This window comes from Zosterops lateralis (assembly GCF_965231275.1).
Source record: "Zosterops lateralis genome assembly, chromosome: 1".
Classification (NCBI taxonomy): domain Eukaryota; kingdom Metazoa; phylum Chordata; class Aves; order Passeriformes; family Zosteropidae; genus Zosterops; species Zosterops lateralis.
In genome coordinates this window covers 16,081,968-16,103,503 of record NC_139762.1, presented here as the reverse complement: position 1 = coordinate 16,103,503, position 21,536 = coordinate 16,081,968, and the positions used below count along the sequence as shown (strand labels likewise).

The window sequence follows — 21,536 nt, the reverse complement described above, 5'->3', positions numbered from 1 at the left end:
CCTAATGCTTAGAAGAGGAGGTGAACAAAACCATGGAAGAGACTAAGGCACTGATATAACGTTACCAACAGTAGATGAAGAGGCAGTTCAAATCCACAGGATCAGAAGGATGCATTCAAGAGTGCTGATCAGTGTCACCACAAGGATGCACTCTATCATCTTTTAAAAGTCATGGCATCAAAGGAGATTCCCAAAGGCTGGAAAATGGCACACAGCCATCTTGAAGGAAGACAAGAGAGAGGATCTGGGGAACCACAGGCCAGTAAACCTAATATAAATTTACAGAAAGGAATAACCCCATGCAGCAGTACAATGTAGGTCTGACTTGCCCATTCTCATCAGTATTAATTATGCAACTCTCCTTTAAATCTTCACTGACAGCATACTACTATCGGCCTTTTCAAGGTGCACTTATAATACTTTCTAAATTTGGGCACATTAGTTCCCCTTCACCTCCAGCCTTCTAAAATTTCTCCACTGTTCCATGATTTGTTAAAACTCAAAATGAATAATTCATACAGCTTCTAAGCTTTTTTTCTTTTTTAGTATCTGTAGGTGTCAGTGCAGCAGATTTAAAAACATTTAACATTAATAGTTGCTGGTACAGTGATAATACATTCTTCCCATCACTAATGATGGAGGTGGTGAGATGTAAAAGCATCATCCAGCCTCTTTCTGAATACAGAACAAAATATTTATTGAGTATTCGTGCCTTTCTCCGCACAGCAGAAATTTATCATCCTTGCCCAGTATTGGACTTCTATCATTACTAAGCTTTTGTACCCTTCAAGAACATCCTCTATATTTAAAGAACTTCATTGTACTCTACTGCCCACAGATTTTTATTAATAACCTTACCTCCTTAATCTCCTGTCTCCAAGCCATACAGTGCTTGCCATCATCAGCTCCCCATTCTTTAAAACTGTATTGCTTCACTCCCTTCCTTACTTTGTTTCAACCAAACAAATCATGTTTCCTAAGAGAAGAATTGTTCTGGGAGTAACTAAATGAACAAGTAGGTGTCAAGCAAGTCACTTTTTTATGCTCAAGTACTCATTTTTTTTAAGTCTGCTCTTCTTTTAAAGATTAAAGTTGGAGATCTGTGCATGAATAACTTGTTTTTGGCTCCCAACCTGCAAAATTAGATCAGAGTTCTAACAGACCTGCTGTATTTATTCTACGTGCCTCAGAGAGAAAAATCTGTACAGAAGACAGAGTGGTTTTTATTTGTTTGAAAACTGTCAGATAGATACAAAGAAGTTTTTTGCAGCTTCAGAAATTGATTAGCGGCCAAATGATTTATCAGCACAAGCTCCCAATACCTGCAAAAGGCTGAATTCTCATATTATTTCTTTACTGAATACAAAATGACTTTTAAGAAACTACTCATTTTTCTAGGAACTGAATTACATTGGTAAAAAATCTCCAGTGTATCTTTATCAGATAAAAAACACTGGCACAGTACTACTCGTTTTCTGAATGGTGAGAACTGTTCAAGCAGGCAACAGAACATTTAATATACAAGACCACAGAAAAGTCTGTAAGGTTTTGCTGTGACATTTCACTTTTCAGAGAGATTCTCTAGTGAACACTCAACATGTTTTAACATACGAATTATTTCAGTCTGCTATAATTTTCTTTACACAGCTGTGATTTGGTTTTTCAATCTATCGTTTTACTTTATCATAAAAACTTGAACTAAATAGCAAAATATACAAGCCTGGACAAAGAACACTGTATCCTTGAAGATTTAGATAAGGTTTTTAATATAGATAGAACACTAGCAAACATATTTCTGTTAAAAAAAAAAATCAATGCTTCCCTTGCAGCAAAGCAGAAAACCCTGCATATTATTTCTACCACATTCACTTCTGCTCTTCAAAGTCATTCACCTTTTACTAGTCCTGAAATAATGTAAGATCTGTGTCGTAAACTTTGCAGTTTTGAGATGTGTACTGGGCGCATGCCAACAATCTGTATCATCCTCTGTATCAAACATTCATTCATTCAGCTATCCAGCCTAACTACTTCTTTTTAGGGCACTGGAAGGGAGGAGGGGAGATTAAAAATAATGGTGATAACTGCCAAAGACATTTTGGACTTTTCTTCTAAGCTATTTCTGATCTGTGTGAATTCACTTGCTGCATTCAGGCCCCATGGCCCATACCATGTAAATGTCAATGACCATGCTACAAGTTGGAAATGAATTAACCTTAAAAATGAAATACAAAATTGCAGTGACAAAGAGTTCCCTTCAAACCCACAGTCCTGAGATGAATCTAAAAATTAAGTCCTTCCAATGATGACAGTTACCTTCAAAGACAAATAATTTTTTTTCAGTATTTCTGCCTATATACATATTTAATTTGCAAGTATTTTTAAAACTGTGGACTGCAACAGCTGAAACACCTATGGTATAGATGGAAGAATTGAGCTTAAGTTTCTGAAATGTGAAGTTTTGGATAGGAATTTTAGAAGAAGGTTCCAATAAGTAAAAAATTTAGACAATATATAATACATTTAGCAGATGACAAAACATAAAATTACTTTGAGCATCAGAACAGATGACAAGAAGAGAACTCTTTCTATACAGGAGAAACACATATATAATAAGGATACAGTATATTGTTTCCTAACATCTTTCAAATTGTTTAATACCTTGTAAGGTTCTCTATTTTCATGACTGTTCATCTAAAACTACAAAATTAAAAAACCTTAAAAATACAGTATCACAGAATACTGTGAGTTGGAAGGGACCCACAAGGATCACAGAGTCCAACTCCTGGCCCTGCACAGCACCACCCCCAAGAGTCACACCACATGCATAAGAGCATTGTCCTAATGCTTCTTGAATTCCACCAGGCTTGGTTCTGTGACAGCTTCCCTGGAGAGCCTGTCCCAGTGACCAACCATCCTCTGGGTGAAAAACCTTTTCTGAATATCCAACCTAAACCTCCCCTGACACAACTTCAGGCCGTTCCCTCATGTCGTGTCACTGGTGACCAGAGAAGAGATCAGTGCCTGGTCCCTCCTCTTCCCCTCACAAGACTGCAGTGAGGTCTCCCCTCAGTCTCCTCCTCCACAGGCTGGACAGACCAAGGGATCTCAGCTGCTGTGCACACGGCTTCCCCTCAGGGCCCCTCACCATCTTTGTGGCTCTCCTTTTTATGCTTTCTAACAGTTTTGTGTCTTTCTTATATTGTGGCACCCCCCAGAACTGCCCCCGGCACTCAAGGGGAGGCTGCCCCAGCTCAGAGTAGAGCAGGACAATCCTCTCCCTTGCCTGGCTGTGCTCCCTGTCCCCCCAGGGCTGTCCCTCCTGGCTGCCAGGGCACTGCTGGTTCTACTTGCCATGGACCAGGACCCCCACGTCCCTTTCCATGGCACAGCTCTCCAGCCTCTCATTGCCCAGTCTCTACATCCAGGCTTGCCCAATCCCAGGAACCGAGTCCAGCACTTTGCCTTGTTGACCTTCATGTGGCTGGTGATTGCCCAGACCTCTGATTTGTTGAGATCTCTGCAGGGCCTCCCTGGTGCATCAGGCACAGAGGGGATTCTCCCACTCTGCTCTGCATGGGCACAACCTCTCCTTGAGACCTGTGTGCAGTTTTCGGCACCACACTATAAGAAAGATATAAAGCTGATAGAAAGTGTAAAAAGGAGAGCACCAAAAGGATGACAGACCTTGAGGAAAAGCCGTATGAGGAGTGGCTGAGGTCACTTGGTCTGGATGAGATTGAACAAAGATCTCATTCCAGTCTACAGCTTCCTCATGAAGGAAGAGGAAGGGCAGACATTGATCTCTGTGGTGGCCAGTGACAGGATCCAAGGGAACGGTCTGAAGTTGTGTAGGTTGAATATTAGGAAAAGGTTCTTCACCCAGAGGGTGAGTGGGCACTGGAACAGGCTCCCCAGGGAAGCTGTCACAGCACCAAGCCTGACAGAGGTCAAAAAGTGTTTGGACAATGTTCTCAAGGACAGGTGTGACTCTTGAGGCTGCCCTGTGAAGGCCCAGGAGCACGATCCTTGATGATCCTTGTGGGTCCCTTCCAACTCAGGATATTCTGTGATTCTTTCTGTGCACAAACAGCAAACAACATAATTCGTCAACATTTTTAGCAGTACTTAAAGGCTCTATCATATATACAGTTCAAGTCAAGAAAGACATAGAGACAAAACCTGCCCTTAAAAATCTAGTCAAGATGGGCTCTGTGACTAAACAGCTTGTGAACACTGAAAGTGAGAAACCACTGCACTCGAAAACAAAGTGCCTTCAGTTCTACCAAATGTGCTATTACACCGGATGTGTGTTAAATTTGTTTACATTTTACTTTTTATAGCCAGTTTCAAACTGAGGCACTTAATCTTTCCTTAGATAAGCAAAATGAATTAATTACTATCAAATCCCAGACACATTTATGCATTCTGTCATAATAGTAATTTACATGTCCTCCCTAAGAGAGAACTTGTACAACTCTGAATATAAAAATACAGTTGACTACATTGTCAGAAAGCTTAAAAGCGCCTCTAATTCAAATAATTCCTTATTTCTATAGAAGGTTGTTAAAACCAAAGACTTTTTTTTCTCTGCACTAAATACACTTAAGATTAGGCTCAATTCTTCCCTGCATCACAGCTATAGGCATCACCTTGCCTCTAGTACATTAGGGACATCTAGGTCCACAAGAGTTTTAAATGAAATCACTAGAAGATCAACATGCACACACACACAGAGGATAAACAGAACCAGCTTATGTCCTGTAACATGACTTCTATACAAAAAGCAAGAGGCAATTCACACAGACTCTTAAACCACAAATTTTTCATGGAATAAAACTCATTACCACTCAGGGTACTTTCCACCACAAAGGTGAAATTCATAATGGAGAGTCTGGTCAGTTACATTCTAAGTATTTTATAAAATAAATTCAAAACAGGTTACTTTTAATTACAAAATAGCAAGTAATTCTTACCTTCCTCCATCTAAGCAGAAGCAAAATTAAACAGGTAAAGAGAATGGCAAGATGAACTATGCATTTTGTTAGATGGAGAGAGATTGCCTCTCAACTAACTCTGAATCATCAGTGTTTTCATAATATATAGTCAAAAGCAAGCTGTTTTAGAAAAAAAAAAAATCTTAAACCAAAGTATTACCCTGCTGCACAGGAAGCCTATCACACTTGCAACATCTTTAACACCTACCCAAGTGGACATTCAAAGGTAAACTCTCTTCATTGAAGTTTCCTAACAAATCTCAGGCCACAATAAAATGAAAACGTAATTGTAAATTACAAGCAGCATCTTTTTCTGTCCAGTTATACTCACCTAGTATATATACTATATACTATACTATATACTCATCTGCTTCATGTTTTTTTTTCACATAACTACTGTACAAATAATTTATGCCAGGACTGGATTTCTCTGTTGAATAATACCCCATAAAAAATATCTGGGTTCAACAACAAAAATACGTGACAGCCATGCTCCCAGTTACATGATGGAGTATGCAATTAAGAACTGGGAAGCACACTGACTGCATTCCAGTTATAACTAAGGCATCAGATTCAAGACTTCCTGAAAAGATTAAAGACATTTTCATTAAAATATATTCTTCCTGTCATTCACCAGCATAGCAGCATCATCAACGACACACATGCCAACTGTTTTAATTTCTATTAATCTACTAAAGCACAGGCATTGGAGTGCATGAGAATTAAACCATGAAAAGGGCTCAAACTGATACAATTTATCACCTACAAACCATTTTCTTCCAGATACAATTATATAATCCCATTGACCTCACAGTTACACATTCACAAGACTTCAGTAGTCAGTTACTGGGAAGACTTCTGAGTATCTGTGTTGCAAGTATAATAATACAAGCTAAACAAAATAGAATTACTTGCAGCCTGAGAATTTCACAAAGCAGCCAATTAAATGCACAAGTTAATAAGACTAGGATTATGATCGATAAAAAATTACCTATAACAGGATAATAAGATAATGAGATTGCTCTTAACTGAAATATCAAAATTCAGACTTCTTGAACCAATAGAGCACAGAACCTCCAACTACTTTCTCTGACAGCAGTAAAAAAAAATTGTTACTGACTACATTGTCAGTAACAAAAAAAAAAAAAAACCCAAAAAGCAACCCAACATTCATCAGTGTCAATGTATCAGTACATTACAACTCCTCACACCCTGAAAAAACCCTGCCATCACAACCTTTCATCTTTCTTGGCACTGTGAGAAAACAGCATAAATGTCATGGAAAACAAACTTCACTCACATTCTTACAGGTGTCTCCTCCACATTAAAGCTGAAGAGCAGCACAGAAAACCTTTTGGTGTCTTTGCAGAACAGAAGACTTCAGTTCCCACACCTCTGAAGTCAACATTTTTCAGTAGTATACAGTCACCTCTATTTAAAAACAAAATAATACCTTGGGTTTACTGTTTATATACCAAAACTGAAAATCAGAAGAAATACAGGATAACTAAACTATGTAGGAAAGACAGAATTGAGTAAGATTGTGGGTTTTTTCCCTTTTCTGTTTTGTTTTGGGGTTTTTTTGGGTTTTTTTAGATATGCAGCTACTGCAAAGAATTCAAAAGAAAAAAGAATCCTGAAGGCTCAGCTAAGTAGTTCTACATTCAAACAAGCTTAAAAAGATTTGCCAATTATACGGTCAAAAGTAAGAAGCTACAGTCAAAATCTTTTTTATATCATAACCTCTTTTCCAAATGTATTAAGAAAAAATAATCTTCAAGGTGAATTCACAGTCATTCAACCAAGATTCAGCAAATTCTAAACCCACACACTTGATTTGTCATGTATTTTGGCTGCTAAGTCTGGCTCTAAAAGAGTGATGTGCTACCTTATTATTTTTTAAAGATTTCTCTTGGGATTGCACAGCAAAGGAATGAGTATGCAGCCTATCTTACACAGGAAGGAGAGATTTTTATCCTTAAAAACAGGAGGTTCGCCCACATGATCACCTGGGACAAACTTGGCCAGCACAAGCAGGCTAGAAGGTTATAGGAGCCTGGGAATGTTTAACATCAAGAAAGTAATTACAGCCCAGCAAGATCAGAAGGAATTACACAGGAAATGTGAACAGTAACCCTTTCATGCCAAAAAAAATAGTGAAAAAGTGAGCTCTTAGCTGCCAGACTATAAGGCTGTACAAACCAATTGCAAAATGCAGGAATGGAAAAAACACTATATATTACTAGGCTATAAATTCCCAACGATGTGATAAAGCTACACCTCCATAGAAAGAACAAACCCTCTGGTCTTTCTTCTTGCCATGTATATGCAGTATAATTAAAGCCCAGAAGAAACATGAAAAAGTTGCAAACACCACACAAGAACCATCAATTGTCTCTTCTGCACCTTTTCTTTTAAATTTATGCTGACCAAACAGTGGTCCCTCTAGAAAATGGTCAAATATCTTGTTCTTATTTAGTCGTGGAAAACCTCTGTCCAAAATATGTAGGGCATTATTCAAGCAAGAATGCTAACTCTCTCAGTTACCTATTTCATAAAAATTAATCTCCCAAATTATGAAATACACCCTACAACTAAGGAGAATGGGCTCAAAGTACTCAATGTATTTGTTGCTGAAACAATTTCTGTTCTCTAGGGACAATGGGAGATTTGAGTGATCTGACTGTAATTCAGTCTAGTGAGAAAGCCTTCAAGTGTGATATTGGAAAGTGACCAGTGATCACATGCCTGTCCTTCACACAGAACTGGGACCCATTTTAGTGAGACAAGAGATTTTTTCCTAACCTCCTCCCACAGGAAAATAGCATTTCTTTAAATCTACCAAGACTGAATGCTGCACATAACCCCAGTCAGACAATAGATGAGCAATAAAGCAACCAAGCACTAGTGTTTTTATTCATTTATTTATTAAAATTACTATGAATACATCCTCATTAAATGAAAATAAGCTCCCCTAAAATGAGTCCTAGTGTATATCTACTCTACTGAAAAATGAGCTTAAAAGATACACATACAATTAAAAATAAAAAAAAAATCAGTGAATTATCTTATTTAAGCAATGTGCTTTTTAAGCTGTTCTTAAAATTCCAAATCAGAACAGCATCATCACACATTGCAGTGCCAAAAACAGCTTATCACTTTAGCTTCTTTTCTTCCAACCTTGACTCAGGTGTTCCACTCTACCTTCCTTTACTACCAAAGCCTTTCTTTTCTTATATCTTCTGTTGGATTCTGTTTTGTCTCCTTTTCCTTGCCTTCACATCTAAGGTGGGTGGGATTTCTGTGAATTTTGCCATCACTAAAGCCACATGCACAACCAGTTCCTGCATGGAAGGAACATGAAGTCTACTCAGCTACTTGCTCAGCGGAATCTTAAATAAATAAAATCAAGGAGCAAAAAAAAATTTAAAAAAAAGAAAAAAATACAAAAGCAGCACATGAGAATTTCAAACACAGGCATGAAAACAGGGCAGAGAGTGCAGTAAAGAAGCAACAAGGACAGGAAGTAATTGCTGACATTACAGCCTGCACAAGTAACCATAACTTGCATTCTTCAGGAGATAAAACTGAAACATGAAACAATTATATTTTCTATTATTTTACTGAGATGGAGGCTGAAAAGAGACAAGCACTGAGACCCCACTCTGGAGACAAAGGGAAAGTTCCATTTTCTCCTGCACTAAACCTAATCCCACTTCTAAGGGTTGGTGATTTGCAAAAATAAACTGAACTAGCTTTCCCAGTCAATACATGTTCTTCAAAGATTAAAGTCACTGCTCCTAAATTTGTCTGTCTCCACAGCAGATTAAAGATTCAGCAGTACAATATTCATACAAGATGTTAGCCAAAAAACCTGCAATAGTAGATGAGCCACTAGTTTTTCAACAGCTATAAATGCAACACAAACCTATCCATAGCATATAACACTGTTCATAGGTCAGAATATTTCTGAATTGACTGAAGTCTGTCAGAAGCCAGGAGCCACCTACAAGGGCTATTACTTGCAGGTAGCTCCTGGCTATCTACAATGTTGCCACCAAATGAGTTGGTGGCAACAACCATGGGAAGGGTTCCCTGTACCTCCCAAGTGTAGGCAGCACATCAGAAACTGAGCATTCCTTTCAACAAGTGAATTTGTAACTGACTCATCCCCTGCACCCTGAAGCAGCACTGTGGCTCCCAACAGACGGCACTGCACAAGATTCCTTTGCAAATCAATGTTTTCCACCTGTCCAGATCTGCTCTTTGTGAAACTTCTGTAGAATTTGTATCTGAAAATTTGTAGGAGTTAACTCAGTGATCCTTGTGGGTCCCTTCCGACTCAGGATATTCCATGATTCTAGTGTACCACTACAAATAATGCTCTTTAATTGGGAGGTCATTGGCATTCATCTTATTTCTAGAAACAAACGTAATTAACTTTAAAAACTTCGAAGTAAGAAATGTCATATTTTGGGCCTGTGAAACCACTTCATAATGAAAAAGTGAATTCCAAAGATACTAGTTTTGAAAATTACTATGCTTCTAAATACAGTTATTTGTAATATGACTAGATTTCAACAGAAATTTAAAACTTCCTCTTTTGGGGGCATCTACAGTCAGTCAACCTAACACGAGATAATATTCCTTAGCACCTTCCTCATTGCAAGCACACACATTAAACATGTTCTCCTCCCCAATCCAGAGCAGCTCTCTAAAGATAATTGCCAAAGACTGAATTATCAGGTAACTACACCACTGACACACAAGTCTTGGAAGGAGAGGGGCCAGTAAAGAAAACCTGAAATCGTTCTCTGTGAATATCCTCCATTAGGAAAGCATGAGAACTCTCTCAACCATTACTAACATCTATGACTTCTTTGGGTTTATCTATTAATTTTACAATTATTAATAAGTATTTCAGAAATGTTTCATGTTTGAAATGTTATGAAGAGACAATTCAAATAAATCGTTTCCATTATTGAACAGCAAACACTTCAAAACATAATAACACTTCAACAAAAAAAGGCTCACATGCCCAAGTTAATTACATCTCTTATCACTGAAATCCCTCACAGTTAAATAAAACTCAGGATACTCAGCCTGTCCTATTCCCCTGATAGGATACTTGCAATAGTCTATAGGTACAGTCCACTTTACAAATTATTTTTTTACTATTTGCTTTTCAAAGGGGAAGATGTTCTACAAATTCTTAGATATTACCATCAATACATTATTCCTTTTCCTTGACTTGTATTTTTGATGATGGTCAAATTAAAACCCATTATTCCACAACTTGTATAACAAGACTTTATAGATTTTGATTTTTTTGCTTTTCCAAAATGAACAGCTTCCTGGAACAGGAAGAGAATTATCCAGAACAAACCAGTTCTATATACAGGAGTGTCCATCAATTTTGTTAGCACTATTCTTAATCTAAGGAATTTTTATGCTTCTCAAAAGCTGATCAGCTAAATCTTTCAAAGGTATCTGCATTTCTGTAAGTCTAGAATAATTTTATAATTGAAAAAGAAAAGGAAGAGTTTGGTCCACTTTAACTGTGAACATGAACAAAGCTTTCTTCCAAAATCGAACAGAAATTTCACTTACCAATGAACATCAATATTTTATACCAAATATCTGAAAATTTTTAGATGGAAAAAAAAACTTTGAAAAGGTTTCAAAACTTTTACAGTGAGTTAGATGAATTATACCTTAACAACATCCTAGACCAGCTCTCTTCACAATACCCAGCTATCTTCAAAACATATTAGTACATAAATGTAGGTTTGACACTTGCATGAAATCATTAAAAAAGAAATAAAACAGGTACAACCTTGATCTAGCCTAAACAGACTCTACAGTTTCATGCTTCTTTTGAACTAATATGTTATCATGTAAAAGAAACCTTACAAATACTTAATTACTTAAATGAGCTAGAACAGTCTTTAAATACAGAATCCACAACATAACCATTTTTCTAACTTTTTTATGTGGTCACAAAGTCTTTCTGACACAACAAAGAATCTTGACAGCCAGATAAAAAATATCTGTAAAAAATTATGTTCAGGGCAAACATAAATTATGCTAATCAAACACACCAAAGCTGTTAGTTTCACCAGCTCACCTTAGGCAGAACATGCTCTAAATTGGCCAGAGGTGAAAAATCCTGCACTGAACTTGACTAATCCAATGTCTGAATAACCATCCCAGCAGCTGTTGATCAAATCTGGCTTCCTTATTGTTTAAAAATCCAAAAGGCTTCACTCAATCCTCTTGGAGCAGGTCTGACCACAATTATCTCCAGGCCTGTCATTTTCAAGTCACTGAAATTACCTGTCTGACCAAGAAACTCAACATGCTACAGCCAACAGGCAAGTAAGTCCTGTGTTCTTTTAGCAGTGCACTGACACTATTCATCAGCAAAAGACATGGGAAGATTTGTTCTCAAACCTGAGCAGCAGCACACTCCACTCAGGACTCTAGAAAACAGACCATGTACATTATATACCTCACACATATGACGCTTCTGTCAAGTGACCCCACTATACTAATTGCTTTTTTTAAAAAAGTCAGACTCCATATTCTTACTAAATGCACACTAACATACTTTTATTTCAAATCCCATCTCCCCAGCAAACAGTAAGAGCTACTGTCAGAGTTAGACAAGAGTCCAGCTTCACCACCAGAATAGAAGACTCAAAGAAGGAGTCAAGGTGGTTTACTAGAACACTAATACAAGATCATTGAGTATCATCTCAAGGAAAAGTAGATTTATTACTGTCCTCCCCTCCAGATCACTGTGTAAATAAAACTTTTTCATCACAGAAAAAAACCTCCAGAAATTATTAAGTACATCATTCTACACATACAATAACAGAGAATTGGCACAATTTTCAAACACAGCAACCTGCAATTAAAATTATGTAAATGTAAATATGATGGGAATTACATCGTATTTATGTTTCAATATTCACTGTGGCAATATATACTCTTGTAGTGTAAGTAGATAATGAATGAAAAACAAAGATGTGAGAAAGAAAGAGAAACAAACACGCAATCAGGCTACTAACTAATGAACTACACCAGGTGTTTTCAGAAATGGCCCTTAATAAGGTAAGATTTAAAGAAGAAAGAAGCTACCACTGACTTTCAGAGCACTGTGTAATTTACAGAAGTGAAAAGAAATAATCCACGGCGAGAAACTTCTCCAGGATTTCACATACACTCGGGACCCACCTGATTATGCAAACACTGGCAACATGTAGTGGTGGCTTTTAAATGCATATTTTTCAAATAGTGACAATCTCGAATAGCAAGGCTTACTTTTCAAATGTTCCAACACTAAATAATGTTTAAAAGTTGACTATTATTTTAGACTTATCATCCCTGGCAGAGTACCTCTCAGTTACTGAAGTTTTTTCTGCCTTGACAGGAGAATTCCATTTCTAGGATTCACGCAGAGAAAATGTTTCAGTATAAATCGTGGCTATTCTAAGCCAGGAAAATGTCCCACGGATTGCTAAGTTACCATCCTTCAGGCAAGTTCTCTGTAATTAAGGTATCAATTATAATTTCACAGGAATGTTTTATTTTATAAATAAACTCTGTTTCCACAATTTGAGCTGTGGGAAAGAATGTCTGCGTCAACGCATCAACCCTTGCAGCACGGCAAGTTTTGAACTGAATGCCAGCTTTAAATGTTATAATACGGATTCTAGCATGGAAAAAAGAGGAGGAAGACTTCCCTCTCACCCCCAAATTCCCACAAGCCTGCTGAATTTTTTTATTTCTGTCACGGCACCTCCCTGACATCTGCTCTTTGCTGCTCTAGAGCCAAATATAACAAATTTAACTCAATCTGCTGCTAAACACAACAAAAGTAAAAACTGCAGCTGGCACTAAGAGAGAAAAGGACATTTAAGTGGGATAGAGACAAAGCTGATTCTGTAGTCTTTTCCTGTTAAACACTGCTTCTGATGCTTTTATCACAGAGTTTTATACTTGAGTTTGATAGAGACTGAAAGCAAACAGTTTCTAGGACTTGAACCATGCCAAGAGAAAAGACTGGCAGAGCGACAAGCATGCTCATTTAATTAAGATACCCCCACTGCTATTTTTATGACTTTTTACATACTTGCTGGGAGTTGGCAGGGTGACACAGAAGGCCAGCGTTAGCTCATTTCATCCTCCCAAAATATTCCATCACTCTAGGTACAGAACAAACTTGTGTACTGACTCGAATTAAATTACTGCAGGAACACCAACTTTAATGCACAAGCCTAGGCAACAGAAAAATCAAAGCTGAACAGAACAGGGTCTCACGAGTAGCAAGTTGCAAAAACAACTGGTCTACGTAAATTTTTTCCAATTTCATGAGGACCCAAACCTTTTAATCCCCCAAACCTTTTCTCCAATACCCATATCTACAAGAGAAACAAAGTAATTCAGTGCATCCTACCAAGGGAACTAGACATATTACCTAGGGGATATCTCATCTAGATATAACCCAGTACAGAGAAAGGGAACAGACAAATTAGTGAGATGCTGTAACTCTTTCTCCCATAAACAAACTAGGGATAAACTTAATTCCTTTACTCACACCATCAACATATGGTATGTACATGAGCTTTATTAAAAATCATGATGGAAAAAATAATTTTGCAAGTGACGAAAAGATGAGGGATTATATTCTTTCAGGAGAAAAGGTAATCTGAGCCTGTGTAAATATTCCTGCACTCTAACTTATTCAATTTCTATTAGAATTTTTCTAAATTAAAATTATCCCTAGACTGCAGAGCTCAGTCTTACCAGTTTATTAAGAAATATATCCTTTCTCAAGTTTCCTTTCTCACTTTGCCACTCTAATTTCACAGAATGTCCCCTTACTCTTACAGCATGAACCAACAACACAAAAGCTTTTGAGTTACTTCTCTCAAGCAATTAATCATCCTGTGTACTTGTGTTATACTTCTCCATATTCACTGCCTTTCAAAGAGTAAACGATCTCTTTTTTTACCAATTTCTCTTTATAAAGGCAAATTTCCATCCCCACAGATTCCTCTTTTAGACTCTGCCCTGATTCCTTCTTCTCTACATCCTTTTGAGGCATCCAGCACCACATCCACTGTGAGGGTATGCTGTATGACAGTAAGATACTGATTTTTACCGTATCATTTTATACTCCATCACACTGCATTTACTTTGATTGCAAATATGAACACAAGTATCAGAAGTTAAGAGCAGAAACAAAGCTTTTAACATGCCATTCTCTACTTTGAGTATGTGGCACTACTAACATGTCAAGACAACATTTGGGGCCAGGTAGTCTTTGCTTTTTTCTCCTTCAGCATAATTTCTTCTTTTTACTTCACCCATTACAGTCTGCAAATCTTTGTTATTTGCCAGTTAGAGTACCTTCCAAGAAAGAAAATCACTCGTTTACAGGAGAACACAAACACACACTAAGCAAAGGTAACTGCCCAGGACTCTTTGCTTTTAGGTCCTCAATCATTGATTGAGCTTTGGCACAAAAACAATTCAGTAAAAAATACAGCAGACCCACCCTTTGAGAAATGAAGACTGTAATAAGAGATAACTCGTACTATGTGGAGAACAAGAATATTCTGCATCCTACTTATTCTACCAGAACTATGGAAAATATATAGCATCTCTGAATTTACTACTAAATACCATAAAATATAATAGATACTATATTGCCCCTTACCAGGTACAATCCAGCCAAAACTAGAAAAAAAAAAGTTTCCAAAAACACAGGGCATTGCATTTATAATTTGAAGATTTGAAATAGCTATCGCTTTTTTCCTCTGGAAGCTAAAAATACCCTAAGAGAAACTATAAGACTTTTTTTTTCCTCAATGATGAACAATATTGTAAAGTTTGCTTAATATTGCCATTTAGGATAAAACATAATAGAGTGATTGACCCAACTTTCTGTCCTTAAACACTCTGCTAAAAGAACAAACAATTTGTGAAAATAACAAAAACCAGCTGAAGGCATTTGGGTGGTCTCAGTTTGAGTCCTGTAATATAGAACAGTTCCTTTTTTCTAAATCCAATACTGATTTGTTTTCCTGCTTCAGTAAAGCCTCAAAATCTGTTGATGACAAAAGCAACACAATCCACTGAACATCCATATTACTTTTCTGGCAGGGAGACTTCCAAGTCCTTGATTCATCACACACAGAGTACTACACTTACATATACAACAGGACTATGCAGGTTTCTGTAGAGTAATCCTTTTTAATTCCCTAACAGTATTTTGGGGGATCATAAAATTTATCATTAGGACTCTGCACATAATCAGCACAGACCAATGTTGGGTAGTTCAGCTTTACTGCCCTACTTCCTAAAAACATGGATCTATCTTATTTCTTCACCAGCAGTTCTGTTTTGATTGATCTGAGGAAGAGCAAAAACTGTCAGAACTTGGTGTACATAGCACTCTTTCAAAGGACAGCCTGATATAAATCTGTGATTACACCCCCTCACAACAGCAGACGGTAGTCTCCCCTAGGGAAGCCAACCAGTCATGGCCAAAAAGATCCACCAAAATTAAATTTTATGTCATTCAGCAGAAGACTGAAGTGTGCTTAAAACTATAAAACTCAGTAATTTTTTTGTAAAATCCCTATTTTCTATGGTTCATCCCAAAAACCAGAAACATAAGAAAAGTGCAGTGGCAAAGAAGCACAGGTACAACAGCAATGACACCAGTCTAAGCTGTAATCTTTTACCATAATCATTTTCCATAGTGCTGGCCCAAGAGAAAGATTCTTTGGAGATACAGTTTTTTGCAATTGTCCTTAACAGCTGAATAATGCACAAAAAAATTAAGACACTGCACCTTTGAGGGTTTTTTTTGGTTTGGTTTTTGCTTTTGCATCACACAAAACAATTAAGTAATTCCTACAGACATTTTGGCATTCAGCTACTGGTAACAGAGAGCTTCTGAAAAAGCCTGAGTATGGAAACATAGCTCTGACTGCTCTGTCACCCACACCTGAACAGCAAAAACTTCCCCTGGAACTGTAACTTACAACCAACCTAATATCCCAAACCAATTTCAGTGATAGATCCTAGTAAGTCTGCCCGAAGTAGTTTCTTCACCCCACTCCATTACCTATCAAACAAATTTTCCAAGCTGCTTTTCCATCTCTTTAGCAGCTGCTCCTCCTGGCAAATACCCAGGTGAGCCACAAGAATACTCCTGTCTCTCCAGTGACTTGTTGTGACAGAGGCTCTTCAGCAGGGCTGAGATAGTCCAGCTCTGAAGCTCACCACATGATCTCTTTTTGGCATTAACCATGACAGTTTTTCTAAAGCAACAATCTTGGATATAGACTTTCCAAAAAACAATAAACTGCTAACCCACAGAATGAAACAACATGATGCACACACAGAAATTAACATCCTGTAGCAGCCTCTAAAGGTAAAAGTCACACTAAAAAAAAAAAAAAAAAAAAAAAAAAAAAAAAGCATGTTTATGATTCAATACTCCATAATTTTACTCTTTTTAAAATTACCTGAAAAAAAACCTCATCATTCTGCAAAAAAATAAAAGTTTAAGCACAAATGAAGCGACCACAATGCATTACAATTCTGAAAGATGTACTGAGCTACTGATTATATTGTTTCCTTTCCATTTGTACAACAATTCAAGGTGTACCAGCAGCTCAGTACTAAACCTCTTCTGGTATGAGGACACCAGCCAGCCTTTCAGTACCAGCAAGGCTTTCAGTACTGTATGGCCTTCAAAAGGAAAAGAACCAAAGAGAAAAAGAGCAGTTCACAGTTTAGGTGAGGAAAACATTCTTTCCTAAAATGGTAAAAGACTGAAGTGACAAAGCAAAGACAGTCTCTTCTTAATTGATGCACTTTCCTCTCCTTGTTCAATACACAGTACAGTCCTACCACAGTTAGGTTTATGGTATTTTAATTACATTCTTGGTATTAACTGGAAGATTACAATTATTGCTACACAAACCATGCTAATATTTCCTACAAAATTCAATTACACTATAAATACCCATGAAATCAATCCTTTTAAAAAGTTATGCTTGAATACGACTGACACTATGTTTAATTAGCCAGTTAGGGACAAACCAATACCAGCAAATACAACACTATAATACAGTGAGCCAAAGACACACTTAATTAGCAAATATCCCACTTTGTGATATTTGAATAGGATGGTTTCTACCCAGTTGTTCTGTGGTTTCATGAGGTGACAAGACCAACAGTGATAGAACAAATACAATACAAAGACAACAGTATTCTCCAATACCATTTTAAGCTGGCAGTAAGAATCTTTGTTACACCAGCACAAGAAAAAATTGAATAAAAAAAAAACCCCACTACTTTTTATTTTTGAAATTTAAAAACAAAAGATAAAAATAAAGATCTCTGTCATAACTTAATGGTGGTTACATCGTGAAGAAGTCTGTAATTCATTTAACTTTGACAACAATACACAAATAATACTCCATCAGAAAGGGCTCAATTATTACTCAAGCAGCACTGTTTCTCTTATTTGCCAATGTTAGTCTTGTAAAATATAAGGTCATATTGTAAATTTGGTTTTAAGAAATCTTTTTAAGTAAAAGCATGTTCTGGATCCCTGTAAGTGAATTAAAACACCAACACGAAGTATTAAGCATTAGAAAATAAGGCCAATGTCTTGTCTTGACTGCAAATAAGGATGAGCATCAAAACATACTTTCCTGCTGCTGAACCACTTACACCCTTTATGGAAATTATGAAAACAATTTGTTTCACTGAAGTACAAGCCCAGTGGAATGCACCCTCATTGACCTTAAAGAATTTTAAATGAGCAAATAAACAGTAACTCAAACACAGAGGCAAAAACCATCTTTGTGTTCAAGCAGACACACAATCAAAATCTAAAATACTCTGCAAAGATATTAACTGTAATCTCTAAACATACCCACCTTATATGTCCTGTTGCTGCTATGACCAATGAAACAGTTCATCCATCTTAATTCCTATTTCAAGGAAATAAAAAACAAACAAACAAAACCAACAGAAAGTTCCAATATCTCAGAAATATATTTAGCAAAGGACAGTAAATCAGATTTAACAGAAGAGATAAACATTTTAGGAAGGGGTAAATAAACAAGAATTCTACTAAAACACGTTTACCCACAATACAACAGCATCTCCTCTGAGGCATACCATACATTAACAGGACTTTAGACTAGAGATTACAATAATAAATATCTGAATAAATATTGCTAAAATAACTGATAAAAGTTCTTACATTTCTGATTTTACCATGCACTTTTAAAATTCTGAAGTTTCTTTAATTGCAACTGCAGTAATATTTCCAGTCAGCTTCCAATCCAAGTTCTACATTCAACATTTGGCTATTTCACTTTGACCTGATACCATCTACCTCCTTAGGTGCAAATAAATGCATAAAACCATCACCAGTTTCATACAGACATTTAAAACATTAAACCACTTCTATAAATGTTTTACCTGTGCACATAAAAATGCTTGAAACAGTCCAAGTCACTGATGAAGAACATTCCTCTCATCTAGCACAACATAATCCTTGAACCTGTACATCAAAAACATATGTGTGACAATCACCACAAATTTCTAAGGTTTCACATGAGAAAGTCAGAAATATCTCATCTATGCTCTCCCTGTCATTGCTAGTTCTGATATTCTCACTCACAAATGAGATGCAGGAAATATAAGAAACTAGTATTTTCTTCATTAAACGTTTTGAAAAACATTTCAATTACAACTTTTGCTACAGCACAATCTATTTCTTTAACAGCCTGCCCAAAAGCTAAAAACACATGCATAGTGCTGATTTTTTTCTGATCCTCCAGTTATAGTTACCCAAGAATATCTTTATAGTTAAATACTAAGAACATTAGATCATTATGAAAAATATTTTAAACATATGACTTGTCATACACTTTCTTTCTTCCTTTTCCTGACTTTTGACAAACTCTAAGTTGGAAAAAATCCAATTCTTCTAGCTACCAAACCAGAAAAAAATATGCACTCATCCCTGATGTATTTTGCTTTACATAAAAATAACTGAAAAAGATTAAGTTAAACTATTACTAAAAATAGCTAGCTACAATCAGGGTATTGAAAAAACAAACAAACAAAAGAACAACAGCTCAGTATTTTGATTGCTGAATAGTTCTGCGGGGAAAAAAAAAAACTGCACGTAAACTACTGTGATCCAAGGGAGCTGTGCATTTACCCTGTTATCCTCCTCTTTCCTTTTCATTAAGGAGCAACATGAAAGACTATTTTTAATGGCATATTACAGGTTCAAATCAGTACAAAAAAACTCAAGACTAAAATTAGCTTAACTATACAGCATTTAAGGGCTGGGCTGTTGACTGAGACTTTATTACACATTAAAAAGCTTTACCAAAAGTTAACTCGGAGAAGAAAGGAACTGAGCACAAGACGTACCACATTAATTTTAATTTAGGTACAGAACTAGGTAAATCTTTTAATAGAGCATGACTTTAGGGGAAAATAAATTGAAACAAGCCAATCTTTCATACTGTTTCCAATCTGCCATGCTGCAGACATTTACACAGTCTTTTGAAAACTCTCCTACGTGGCTTTAGAATGCCTCCCTCCTTGTATTATCTATGCCAGACACATCTGACCACTTGGAATCTGGGATATGTTCCTGATGTCATTATTAAAAGTTCTAATGGATTCACAAGCCGACAGGTTAGTTATACACAAACACTGCACCCATTTACTGCATCCATTTCTGCAGCCGCAGGACAAAACCCCTTTGGCTGTCAGCTCCTTCCAAACCGTGAGGAGCCCGAGAGGACTGCGCATCGTATTTGTACTTTTATGGAAGCAGCAGCAAGGTCATGAAACATCGCTCAGGTCGCGGAGCTCAGAGCTCAGCGCAGAGCTCTGCCTCGGGCCGCAGGACCCGCACAGGGGCCCAACGCTGTCACGGCCCAGCGCCACAGGCCCGGGAGCGCCCCCCGCCACCCGCACAGCGGTCACCTGCTATGGTACCGCCGAGGAAAGCGTGAGCTGTGCAAACAACTGCCGTGACTTGTAGGAACCGGCCACAGGCGGCCTTTCTGCAGGTCTTTATTACAACATGGGAACCGGTAACGGCAGTGACGCCGTCCCGCAGTTTCCGCACTCGCGGGGCGACACCCCCGCCGGGGCTCGGGCGGCCGTGCGGGCTCGGGGCTCACAGGGCGCCCCGGCCGAGCACCGCAGGCCCCGCACCGCCGCCCCCGGGCTCTGCACACACCTCGGCGGCCCGGGGGACGCTGCCGAGCCTCGGCCGCACCGCGGGTCCAGCTGTGCCGTGACAGGTAGAGCGAAGGGCCCCGCGGGCGCGGAGCTCCGGCCGCAGCGCCCGGAGAGGAACCTCTCGGGCTCACCGAGTGAGGGCCGGAGGAGCCGCCACCCCTCCCTCCTGCCTCCCGGCCCCGCGCCGCCAGCCAGCTCCCGGGCGGGGAGAGAGAGGGGCAGCCGCGCCCCGGCGCCGCCCGCCCCCAGCCCGGGCCGCGGCCCCACCGCCGCGGGGGGAAGGAACTTACGAACGCCCGCCGTGCCCGGTCCCGCCTCCGCGGCGCGGGGCGGCGGCGTCACCCCGCGGGAAGGCGCAGGGGCGGGGCCCGGGCCCGGCGGGCGGGGCCGTCCGAGGGAAAGGGGCGGCGGGGCCGGGTTTGCTCTGCGCCCGGGGTTCGGCGGCGCTGCTCCGGGATTAGAGGGCTCTGGCCTCGCTGTGCTGAGCGAGGCCTTCCCGCCCTGTCCCAACCAGCAGCTGAGGGGAGGGGGGGAAGCTGCGCTCCCGCCGGTCCCCAAAACTGATGGTTGTCAGGCGGTGGGATGGGGGGCTTCGAGGGGCAGGTCAGAAAAAAGAATTTCTGAAAGTGCAGGAATTGTACTGGAAAATAAGCATAAGTGACTTGAAAGCACTGGGTCAGAGGGGGTGAGATGGCTGAGCATGAGGCGACTCGAAGGCCCGTACCAGCAATGGTGTGGCCAGCAGGGTGAGGACGGGGATTGCTGCTGTGCTGGGCAGTGACAGGCCGTGTCCCGAGTACCGGGCTTGGGTTTGGGGCCCGCATTTTAAAGCGGACATTGAGGTGCTGGAGCGTGTCCCGGGAAAGACAGTGAAGCTGGTGAAGCATCTGAAGGACAAGTCTAATGAGGAGCAGCTGAGGGAGCTGAGGGTGTTTAGTCTGGAGAAAAGGAGAAACAGGAAGGACCTTATTGCTCTGTAGAGCTATCTAAAAGGAGGTTGGAGTGAGGTCCAAGTGTGAAGTTACTTGTGAGTGGAGTCTCACAAGTAAAAAGTGATGGGACAAGAGGAAATGGCCTCAAAGTTGTGACAGGGAAGGTTTAATTTGGATATGAAGCAAATAATCTGAGTATCCTCACAGCCTCATACAGCACGTACAGTTAATCAGGCCCAGCTAGCATGAGTTTATTGAAGGCAGGTCCTGATTAGCTGACCTGTTCCTCTGTGAACAT

The 21,536-nt window shown here is 39.0% G+C and overlaps 1 protein-coding gene across 6 annotated transcripts in view; it reads right to left on the bottom strand.

The window, feature by feature from the left end:
* ZNF438 (zinc finger protein 438) overlaps positions 1 to 20,644 on the bottom strand; it is a 52,481-nt gene extending 31,837 nt beyond the window's left edge. For 3 of the 6 annotated variants that reach the window (XM_083867245.1, XM_083867248.1, XM_083867249.1), the window contains exons 1-3: positions 20,597 to 20,644; positions 18,516 to 18,597; positions 17,966 to 18,019 (exon numbers count right to left, since the gene is read on the bottom strand). The gene's annotated coding sequence lies outside the window, so the exon portion shown is untranslated. Of the gene's footprint in view, positions 1 to 6,294; positions 6,426 to 17,965; positions 18,020 to 18,515; positions 18,598 to 20,045; positions 20,155 to 20,596 lie in introns of those variants that run through there. The other 3 variants (XM_083867244.1, XM_083867247.1, XM_083867246.1) reach the window with 2 other exon arrangements.
* Between the last annotated feature and the right edge of the window lie 892 nt (positions 20,645 to 21,536).